The following is a 12839-nucleotide window of genomic DNA, read 5'->3' on the forward strand; positions in this document are numbered from 1 at the left end:
TATAGATGCATCATTAGTTATCCATTGTTATAATCCTAATGTGATCAATGATCCTCTATAGGAATGATCTACACTGTAAAGGGATTAGATTACCGTTACACCCTACAATGTATTTAATCCTTAAAACACTTAACCCCGTATAAATGATATTTCAGCTTATGAGAAATGAGTACTCCACCATTTATGTTCGTTTGGTCAAGCTCCAAGGAGATCATCCTTTGCTTACTATTCGCCAGATAGAAGCTATAGATTCCATGTTTATGCTAGCGCTCCCACTCAATTGCACTACCGTGTTCCCAAAATGTACGTATCACCCTGACCTAAAAGTAGGCTTAACTAACAAATCAAAGAACACGAATAGCCTTTCAAGATTGAGCCTAATCATAAAAGGATTAAGATCATTTGATCTAGGATCAACTAGGCGATATTGACTTGAATAGATATTACGGTAAGTTTAATAAATCTAAGTCAAAGTTCAATATCGGTCCCTTCCGATGCATACTCCATGCATCCAACCTGAGCTTTACTTTAACCAATGCTCTGGAAAGAACATAACACTTCTCCAAATGCAAGTAAACTCTGTTGTATATTATCATATCAGTAAAACCTTATGTTTGATAAATCTAGGAAACTTTATTCACATAGTCATGTTTACTTTCCAATGTCTTGACGGCACAATAAACAGGATCAAGTATGTGAAAAGGGTTTCAGATGAATTTATACATTATGTACATATAATCATGAAATAAATCATGTGAACCATGCAACATTAAATGTTATTTCTGATCTATATTAATAAGTAAATCTGATTATATTGAAATGAGTTTTATTTAGGGCATAAAACCCAACAGAATAGCCTCTCGAGTTTGAGCCTAATCATAACAGGATTAAGATCATTTGATCTAGGATCAACTAGGCGATATTGACTTGAATAGATATTACGGTGAGTTTAATAAATCTAAGTCAAAGTTCAATATCGGTCCCTTCCGATGCATACTCCATGCACCCAACCTTAGCTTTACTTTAACCAATGCTCTGGAAAGAACATAGCATTTCTCCAAATGCAAGTAAACTCTGTTGTAGATTATAATATCAATAAAACCCTGTGTCTGATAAATCTAGGAAACTTTATTCACATAGTCATGTTTACTTTCCAAAGTGTTGACAACACAATAAACATGATCAAGTATGTGAAAAGGGTTTCAGATTAATTTATAAATCAAATAGACAAGCAATTGATAAGGTGAACCAAAACATACACAAATGAATGAAAAATACTTCTGTTTCTTTATTGATGTTGAATAAAATGGATTACATTCAAATGGAGTTTTATTTAGGGCATAAAACCCAACAAACTCCCACTTGCACTAATATAAAACTAATCAGTACATATCAATTAATCCTAAATTCTGACGGTGCTTTTCAAATGCAGTCACGACCAAGACTTTGGTGAATGGATCAGCTAAGTTGTCTTCTGTGTCCACATTCTCAACCAATACATCCCCTCTTGCCACATATTCTCTGATGATGTGATACTTCCTTTCTATGTGTTTGCTTCTCTTGTGGCTTCGAGGTTCCTTACTGTTGGCTATTGCTCCATTATTATCAGAAAGCAGGACCAAAGGCTTTTCCATTCCAGGCACGACACCAATACTGGTGAAGCATTTTCTTAGCTAGACAAGCTCTTTAGCAGCTTCTGCTGCAGCTATGTAGTCAGCTTCCATCGTCGAGTCCGATATCGCGGTTTGTTTTGCACCTCTCCAAACCACTGCTCCACCCCCAAGAGTAAACACCATCCCAGATGTAGATTTCCTGTCTTCAAGACATGCATGGAAATCTGAATCAGTATAGCCTATGGGATTTAAAGCACTACCCTTGTAGACTAACACAAGATTCCTTGTACTCTTTAAGTATTTCAGAATATACTTAACTGCATTCCAATGTTCCTGTCCTGGATTAGACTGATACCTGCTCACGATTTCCACTGCATAACAGATGTTAGGTCTAGTGCATAACATTGCATACATTAGACTTCCAACTCCAGAAGCATAGGGAACTTTCGCCATGTCCTCTATCTCTTGAGGATCAGTAGGAGACTGTTCCTTAGATAGACGAATACCATATCTAGAAGGCATGTTTGCCCCATTGGTGTTGTTCATGGAGAATCTCTCTAAAACTTTGTCAATGTAGGTTGTTTGAGAGAGAGCAAGAGATCTGTTCTTCCGGTTGCTGATAATCTGAATACCAAGAACATAGGCTGCTTCACCCAAATCTTTCATATCGAATTGAGTGTTAAGCCATTCCTTGATGTGAGTCATTTTCTTGATATTGTTTCCAATAATCAAAATGTCATCAACATAAAGGACCAGGAATACTACTACTTGGTCTTCCTTGAGTTGGTAAACACAAGGTTCATCTTCATTCTGAAGAAAGCCGTAGGTCTTGATGATTTCATCAAACCTTTTATTCCATGAGCGAGAAGCTTGCTTAAGTCCATAGATAGACCTGTTTAGTTTGCAAACTTTCTTTTCCTTCCCTGGAAGAACATAGCCTTCTGGTTGCTCCATATAGATGGTTTCTTCAAGTACCCCATTAAGGAAGGCAGTCTTGACATCCATTTGCCAGATTTCATAATCGAAAGCAGCAGCTATGGAGAGAAGAATTCGGATGGATTTGAGCATGGCAACAGGACAAAAAGTTTCCTCATAGTCCACGCCTTCTCTTTGGGTATAACCCTTGGCTACAAGTCTAGCTTTAAAAGTTTCGACTTCGCCTCTAGCTCCTCTTTTCTTCTTGTAAACCCACTTGCATCCTATCGGATGATAGTCATTAGGTGCGTCTACATATTCCCAGACTTTGTTCTTTTTCATGGAATCCATTTCTGAATCCATGCCGGCTGACCATCGTTTCTGTTGCGGACTAGCCATTGCCTGTTTATAGGTTAATGGATCGTCTTCAATATCTTCACAAACGACCATATTGATTTCACCATCCAAGCCATAACGAGCTGGTTTTGTTGAAACCCTCCCACTATGACGAGGAGCGGTGATCTTCTGAACAGAAACTTTGGTAGTAGTTTTCTCAGTTGGTTCGACTGAGGGAGTGGGATTTTCCTCTTCTTGAGTGGAAGAGGACGGAACATTGGAGGGAGTTATATCTGAAAGCATTTCCTCTAAAACAACTTTACTTTTCGGTTTGTTGTCTTTAATATAGTTCTCTTCAAGAAAAGTAGCATTTGTAGAAACAAACACATTGTTATCCTTATGACTATAAAATAGTCCACCCCTAGTCTCTTTAGAATTTCCGACAAACAAGCACACTTCAGTTTGTGATTCAAGTTTGCCTTCTTTCTTTCTCAAGACATGTGCCGGGCACCCCCAAATTTTGTAGTGGCGTAAACTAGGTGTACGACCATTCCAAAGTTCGACGGGTGTCTTAGGGACAGCTTTAGATGGAACAACATTTAAAATGTCATTAGCCATCTGTATAGCATATCCCCAGAAGGACGTAGACAGAGTTGAATAACTCAGCATAGACCTAACCATTTCTAAAAGAGTGCGATTTCTTCTTTCTGCAACTCCATTTTGTTGTGGAGTTCCTGGGGCAGTGTATTGGGATTCAATTCTAAATTCAATTAAATAATCTTTGAACTGCATATCCATATATTCTCCACCCCTATCAGTTCGCAAGTTCTTTAATGTTTTACCTAATTGGTTTTGAGCCAAAGCATGAAACTCTTGAAACTTTTCAAACGTTTCAGATTTGTTTTGCATTAGGTAAAGAAAACTATATCTAGAGTAATCGTCAATGAAAGTGACAAAATACTCATAACCACCTCGTGCTTTTACTTTAAAATTCCGCAGACATCGAAATGCACTAACCCTAGGGGTTGTTTGGCACGCTCTCCCTTTGCAGAGAAAGAACGTTTAGTCTTTTTTCCTTCCAGGAAGGACTCGCATACTGGCAATTCACCTAAGACGACATTTTTCAATGGACCACCTTTGGTTAGCCTATTGAGTCTATCAAAGCCTATATGACCTAAACGTAAAAGCCATAGATAAGTTTGATCATCATTATCAATCTCTTTTCTTTTGAGGTATCTAGGTTTAGCTACATTGAAAAGGTTATTTTTTTAGTGAGATTTGTGTATTTGGTCTTAAAACATAAAGCCCTTGTTCCACGGTAGCAACACATATTTGAAATCCATTACGAGAAATTGAACAATTAGAACTCAAAAAATTCAATATATAAGATTGTGTTTGCAAACATGAGACACTAATCAAGTTTCTACTAAAGTTTGGAATAAATAAAAAATTTTCGAAAATTAAAACTCTTTGTTGAAACTTGATGCAGGCTTTTCCTCTAGCTTTGACCGATACTAACTCGCCATTACCAACTTTAAGCTTTAACTTTTCTGGAAGCAGATTTTTCCAAGTTTCAAGCAGCTGTAGTGAAGAACATACATGGTTAGTAGACCCAGAATCAACAATCCAAGCGGATTTGTCGTTCTCTAAAACACATGATTCAAAGACAAAAGCATTACCTTCGTTTGAATTGTTTAGATGCCGGGGACATCGTTCTTCTTGATGTCCCTTTTCATTACAATTCGAACATAGAAGATTATGTCTGATAATTGTACTTGAGGAAGCAGCTTTGCTAAAGCCTTCATGCTTAATCCTTTTCCTCTGATTAAGATTTGCGAACCCAGGAGGACCCATTGCAATCAGATTCCGTTCATGGGCTCGTAATTCTGCTTTGAGCTTGTCCATGTCGGAGGAGTTGAAATTGTTGATCATGTAAGAAACAACAAATTCATTATACTCCGGAGGAAGACTATTAAGAATGAATTGGACCCATTGTTCTTTTGATAAATCAATCCCTAGTAGATTTGCCTTTTGGAACTTAGAATTCATCATCAATAGGTGCGAGTTACCAGGATGCATTTTCACACTATAGAGTTCTTTTGCTAAGATATTAACTAGGAGAGGATCGGGATGAGGGTTATTCATATTGGCACTACAACACATCAATAAAACAGAAGTAAGGTTTTGTTTCATAAATTCATACACATGTTCAGAAAATAACAAATAATCACATATGTTATAAAAATACTAAATCTAACATAGTTTATTTTCCAAGGTTTTCAACAAACTGATACAGTGTCCCGTTTAGGCGAGAGTCAAAGCATCATCCATTGAATAGAGTTGTCAACTCATCTAAAATGATAATCATTCTAGCAACCTTTTATTCAATCAAGATTGGAATTCAGCGTTGTCCCGTTTAGGCGAGAGTCAAGGCAATTCTATCTTATGAGCTTCCACCATTGTTTCATATTTTGTAAGTCAAATATGGTCGCCACCATTAGGGTGATCCATACCATATAAAACACTTACAAAGCTACTTATCTTTCGAGATTAAACGGTGCGAACTTGCTAATGAACGTTCTCCATTAGGGAGGATTACTCACTAAAACAAACGCTATGTAAAACCAACAATGGAGATCGAATGTCTCCTGATTAAAGCTCATTATTTTAAAATATGTATTTTATTTAATCATTTATTCCGTATTATAATAATGAAAAATTACAAGTTAAAGTTGATTTAAATGAAAAATCAACTTTAATTAAATTTCAATTATTATTAAAATTCGAAAAATAAATTCGAATAGAATGGAACAAATTTGAAAATATCTTGTTTAAGTTGTTTTAGAAGAATCTAAAAAATCAACTTAAATATCTTTCAAATTAGATTTAATTAAATTAAAATTAAGTTGTAACCACTTAATTTGAAAATATTCCATTTTAAGTTAATATTTGAAAAAATATCAACTTAAAAAATATATAAAGAATCTTAATAACCAATTCCTAAAATTCCTCAACTTAATTTTGAAATTTTAAATCCAAAAGATATTCAGATTTAAGCTGATTAGTTATAGATAACTAAATATCAACTTAAATAGGAATATTTAATGAAAAATTTAAAATTAAGCTTCAGAAAGAATCTAGATGGTTATAATTCTATATTTAATTAAATACAAGAAAATACATATAGTTAAGCTTAGAATAAAATTCTTTAAAGTATGGTTTTCTTAAATTAATTTCAAAATAAATGAAATTAATTATGTTTGTGAATTATCGTGAAAAATAATAGAATATCTGTTTCTAGAATTATTTTTATTGGATAGTATGGAAAAAATTAAGCAATTTAATTTTTTACAGAACTCAATTTCGATTTAATTTGAATTGGTTATGATTTTTTGAAGTTTCGAAAAATATCAGGAATCGTGCATCATCACATGCGTGCGCGGACGAAGGGCAACCTTCGGATAGCACGCGTTCAGACACGGTTTCTTGTCTGAAACCGAGCCTCGCACGTGCGGAGAGGCTGCATGCAGCCTCCTGCGCTGAGGATCCTCGGTCGTGCACCCTGTCTTGCGCGCGCGGACAGTATGCAATGCATACTGTCCGTACAGCTCGCAATTTTTTTGTTTTTCTTCGATTTTTCACGCTATTTCATGGATTTAACTTCTGATTTTTTGTGTAATTTTGTATTTAGACATTTACTATTCCTAATTCAATTCTAAATATCATAATTAAATTAATAATTTTTTTTAAATCAATTCATGATATTAGTGTAATTTGAATTTGAAAATAGTAAATATCTATTTTTTTTGCTTAATTATCTATCTTATTTTTAAATTTGATTATATCTTATCTTATTTTTAAATTTAAGGTCAGATTTGAAATTTTAAATTAAATATTTTTTAAATAATTTGACCTTATTGAAATTTAAAATAAGATAAGTATAATCATGTAATTTTAAATAGAAGTAAGATATTTTGCTAACTTTTAAATTTTATTATTTTATTTATTTAAATTAAATCATAAAATTTGAAAAAGATATTTATTTATCCTTTTTTATTTTTATTGAATATTTAATTTATAAAATAACATTAAATTTTTAAAAGTAATTAGCAAATTTTGAAATGATATTTAGGTTAGTTGAAACCTAATTTTTTAAAATTGTAGGTTTAATTTTAAATATTATTTTATTAATTTTGAAAATATATATTTTATTATATTATTATTTTTTTCAAAAATAATTTTTTTTATTTAATTATTTTTTCGAAATTTAATTGTTTAAAATTAAATAAATCCTACATCCAACTATCCAGCTAACCTTGTTGCAGGAGTATGTGTTTTAGCTTGTTTGTAAGTTTTTAAAACCTATTATTGCTTGATTGCAAATAGCCATGGTTAACTTGTTGACAGATCCAATAATCTGATTTTAACTCATGGCTCCATTGGTCAAGTAAATAATTTGTAACATGTAAATTTTACAATCTTCTTTCATCTGTGTATGACCTAGCAACATGATAGGATCCATCCAAATTGTGTGCCTGTGTGAGCCTATATGTTTAATTTTGATATAGATGCATATAGGTTGTTGTTGCCAAATAAAGTATCATAGTTTTTGATAGATTTTATTTAGGCCCATTTAGTTTTAGGCCTATTCAATTAATAAGAGTTGTTCATTTTAAGGTTAAATTCCTCTCTTTTGGGCCTTGTGTGAGAGTTGAGAGCCATAGAAGTGGGTACGACATACTGAACCCAGCACCCCCTCACATGAACTACCCCAATTGTGAAGGCCCATTTGCCTGATTTGAATAACTGTACTAGGTTAATTAAATTAGTTTAACCTAATAAAATTGATTAGCAACATAATTATCTAGGACGAGATTTTTCGTTCAGGTCAGCCAGCACACTTGAATCTGGAAAGAAGGTAAGAACTGAATATAATGTGTGATATGAATATCTGAGTGTATGTATATGTTATGTGTATATGCATGCTTAAAATGTTAGTTGCCCTACCAACACTTATACGGTTAAGGTATAGAGTGTATTGGTATAGTGAATGTTGTTTGAGAGTACCGTGATACCAGCATAAGTATGGTGAGGTACTGAGTATGTGTGGTACATCAGTCAGGGGTACTCAGGGTATGAAACAAACCCTACCAACACTCGTACAGGGAGGTACGTAGTATATGTGGTATAGTGGCTATACCCTGGTATGGAACGTTCTTACTCATCTGTTGAGCCTTGTAAATAGGTGTATGGGAGCTTAAATAAAATTCGGAAATTATATGATATGTTATATGCTTTTCTTACTGAGTCTATCGACTCAGAGTTCTGCTTCCATGTGTTGGTAAAGGAAAGGCAAAAGCTGAACATGAATGAACCTGAACTAGGATGAGATTGTACATGTCAAAGTAGTGCGACCTGGAGTGTTCGGTCTCGGGACATCTGGGATTTTATTTTGTAGTCGTTGTGCGACTTGATTAATATGTATTTTGGAATATTATGTTTTAGAAGTTTGAAAACGGGATCCCGACACTTGTAAATATTTTGATATAATATTAAGTTTAATATTTAATATAAAAGTTTCAATTTGACAATTTTTTTGAGAAAATTCTTTTATTAGCAAAGATTACACAGTAATTGAAAATGCACTGTAGCGTGCCTTAGCATTAGGGCGTTACAATTTTGGTATCAGAGCCGCCAGGTTTGTCTGCCGAAGCTTGCCAAGAGATGTACAATCTTCATCAGGGAAAGCTCAGTTCACAGTTCAGTAAGCCTGTACTTGTTTAGTATTTTCAATGACTATTAAAGCATGCTAGGAAGCATATTAGATTTTAATTATTTATTTATTTTAAGTGTCTTGCCTTTAAGTCCTAAAGAGCGGTATTAAGTTTAATGATCGCTATCTAACCTGCCTGGCTTATGGGTTCGCAGGCTAAGTCCTATAAAATGGATGCCCCGCGGAATACAAGAAGTCAGGGTAACATGGTTGAGACCAGAGGCGGTCGGGGAATCCAAATTCCCCAGAATCCCCATGGTCGCGGTCGTGGCCGTGGCAGAGCTCAAGGTGGTCACCCTGTAAATCCACCACAAGCTCCTCCAAATTGGGAGCAGAGATTGGCGGAAATTCAAGAACGAATCCGCCAGCACGAAGAAGAAATTCAGAGGTTGAGGCAGTAGGGTCCTCCTGCTGTGCCTCCTCAGTATGTTGCTCAGGCCATTGTAGTTCCAGCGGTGCGAGTAGAACAACCTGTTGTTGGCAACCGTATGGAGCCGTTGTACGAAAGGTTCCGTAAGCAAGCACCTCCAGTGTTTTTGGGAGGTCCCGATGTGATGAACGCAGAGCAGTGGCTCAATGTAATTGAGCGCACTCTTAATTTTACGGGAGTGGTTGGTAATGATCGGGTGACATGCGCCACTTTCTAGTTCCAGGAGGACGCCCTCGTGTGGTGGGAGTTGATAACCCTCACTCGGGACGTCACAGTTATGACTTGGGAAGAATTTCGAGAGTTGTTTAACTCCAAATATTACAATGAAGCCGTCCGCAGAGCTAAGCGGAAAGAGTTCACTGAGTTGGTGCAAACCGAGGGGATGTCGGTTACTGAGTGTACTACCAAGGTTGACCGTCTGGCCAAGCTCGCCATGGGAATCGTGCCAACTGACTTTAGCAAGAAAGAAAAGTACTTGGCCGGCTTGAATGTGAAAATTAGGCATGATCTAGTGATCACTACTAGCGAAGCAACATCTTATGCGGAGATGGTTGAGAAAGCCCTGAGGGCTGAGGGCGCGGTAAAGTTTCTTCAAGAGCCCCGAGTGACTCCGAATGTTGGTGGGACCCCCACCTTTCCTACTCCTGTTTATGGTAGGGATGGTGGTGATTCCACCACAGATTAGAAAAGGAAAGTTACTCCTGCATCTGGTGGCTCAGGGCAAAGTAAGCGGTTCCGTGGGAACCAAGGTATGGGTGGATGCCAGGGTTATTCTTACCCTGAGTCCCCACGCTGCAAGAAACATCACCCGGGAGAATGCAACCGGAAGACATGCTTTTTGTGTGGCATGGTGGGGCATTTCAAGAAAGATTGCCCTCAGGCAAAGAAAGAGGAGCCGGAAGCTGAGGTAAAGTCGGTTCTTGCTCGAGTGTTCACTATTACCCAAGCCGATGCTGCAGCCAGTCCTTCTGTTGTGACAGGTCAGCTTCTCGTCAACAACTCTTTATATACTATATTATTTGATTCGAGAGCTACACGTTCATATGTGGGTACGAGAGTAATTGATCTTTTGGGTAGGCCTTGTGATGTGTTAGAAAGTGGGTTTGGAACCCTAATGCCTAGCGGGGAGTTGGTAATCTCTAATAGGCGCATTAGGTCTATCCCGGTTAGGATCGAGGACAGGGAGTTGAGTGCTGACCCTATCGAACTGGAATTAACTGAGTTTGACATCATACTTGGGATGGATTTTCTGTCCAAGTATTCAGCCAGTATAGATTGTAAGCGGAAAATGGTGACTTTTCAGCCAGAAGGTGAAGATCCATTTGTCTATGTTGGATCAGTTCAGGGGTCTCAGATCCCGGTTATTTCTATATTAAGGGCTAGAGATCTACTACATAGTGGATGTGTAGGATTTTTAGCAGTGGTGATAGACTCCAGCAGACCCGAAACATTTGGGCCTGAGGTAGTCAGAGTGGTAAAAGACTTTCTTGACGTGTTTCCAGAGGAATTGCCGGGACTGCCGCCGCAATGAGAAATTGATTTCGTAATTGATCTGGCACCTGGAGCCGAATCTGTTTCTAAAGCTCCATATAGAATGGCTCCAGTAGAACTCAAGGAGCTTAAGTTACATCTTCAGGGGATGCTTGATATTGGGTTTATTCTACCCAATATATCGCCCTGAGGAGCTCTAGTTCTGTTTGTGAAAAAGAAAGATGGTTCCCTCAGAATGTGTATTGATTATCGGGAACTAAACAAGTTGATAATTAAGAATAAGTACCGTTACCCAGAATCGATGATTTATTCGATCAACTTCAGGGAAAGACAGTGTTTTCGAAGATCGATTTACGATCTGGTTATCATCAACTCAGAATACGGGAAGAAGACATACCAAAGACTGCTTTTCGAACAAGATATGGGAACAATGAGTTTCTGGTAATGTCATTCGGATTGACTAATGCTCCTTCGGCCTTTATGGATCTTATGAATAGGGTATTCAAGGATTTCCTCGATAGCTGCATCATAGTGTTTATCGATGACATCCTTGTATAATCTCAGTCAGAAGAGGAACACGACCATCATCTTCGAATGGTATTGCAGCGACTTAGGGATCACAAGTTGTATGCATAGTTCAAAAAGTGGGAATTCTGGTTGTCTGAGGTATCTTTTCTGGGACATATTGTTCGAAAGAATGGAATTATAGTTGATCCAAGTAAGATTGAGTCAGTGAAGAATTGGCTGAGGCCAAAATCTGTGACGAAGGTTCGGAGTTTTCTCGGTTTAGTAGGGTATTATCGACATTTTTGTTGGAATTTATTTTACCAGGATATTAGATCTGCTCACAAGTATGTTGTTTAAACACCCTAAATATGAACTTTCTCAAACGATAAATTAAACACGTATAAAGTTAAGAAAATCTTACATTGATGCAGCGAAATTAATGTCTCCTTCCGCTCAGATCTCTAACCCTTGTATCCTTTCTGTAGCAGAGTATAATCAAGATCTGAGCCCGAATGTCCTTCTTCTTCAAGTTTGATCCTTCACAGTCTTCCAATCTATGATTGACTTACTGCTTGGTATGTGTGGGCACTTACTCTTTCACTAGGGTCGAAATTGATGAAGGGAAAAGAAGAGAGAGGGTTTCGGCCAGGTATAGAAAGTGAGGAAGGCTCAGTTTTTCTGAAGAGAGAAACTTCTGTCAGAAAGTTAATGAAAGCATGTGTTGTGACTGAGCCATCACTTTCTATTTATAGGCAACTACTAGGTTTAGGTTAAGAATTATTTGGCATTAAAATAATGAAAATATTAATTTGAAAAAACTCATTAAGTGGTCGGCTATGGTGTTGTAGTGGGCCCCACTTGATTTTGCAGTTTTATCAAATTTTATCTCTATTTTCTCAAAAACGCAAATTTTCTAATTCTAACCTTTTAAATGCCAAAACTAATTATTTAATAACTAAAATACATTATTAAATAATATTGTCATTTAATTTAATTATTAATTAGACATATAAAGTCCATTAATAAATAAATAAACCTAGAAACTCTTTTCTTTACAATTTCACCCCTGCTTAGTGAAAATTCATAAAATTAGACATAGTCTAACCTTAGAATTATAATTGATCAATCACGAATCAATTAATGAGTCTTACAAGCAGAATGTTCTCAACTAGAATGGGGACCATTGATCTATATGTTGAGCTTCCAATAAGTGAACCAAATTTACCAAGTAAATTCCTACTTATTAATTCTTCGTTGAATCCACTCTTAGAACTTAGAATTGCACTCTCAGACTTATATAGAGCATATTGTATGTTCCACGATATCAATATGCTATCTCATTTAACCATTGTTATAATCTTATTGTGATTTAAAGATCCTCTATATAGATGATCTACATCGAGATGGGATTTCTTTACCGTTCTCACCCCTCAATGTATTTTGCCCCTTAAAACACTTAGCTACCTGTAAATGGTGTTTAGTTATCTAATGATTAGTCAGTTAAACAAGAGCTCATCCATTTACTTCTATTTGCTAAGCTCGAAGGGAATCATAACTTGACTTCTATACACCAGTAGAAGCTATAGATTCCATATTTATGTTCAGCACTCCCACTCAATCATACTATCATGTTCCCAAAATATACGTATCACCCTGACCTAAAAGTAGGCTTAACTAATAAATCAAAGAACATGAATAGCACTCCTGAGTTGAGCCCAAGCATATCAGGATTTAGATTCTTTTAATCTTAAGATCAACTACTGATATTGACTTG

Source organism: Cannabis sativa, chromosome 7, assembly GCF_029168945.1.
Source record: "Cannabis sativa cultivar Pink pepper isolate KNU-18-1 chromosome 7, ASM2916894v1, whole genome shotgun sequence".
Taxonomy (NCBI): Eukaryota; Viridiplantae; Streptophyta; class Magnoliopsida; order Rosales; family Cannabaceae; genus Cannabis; species Cannabis sativa.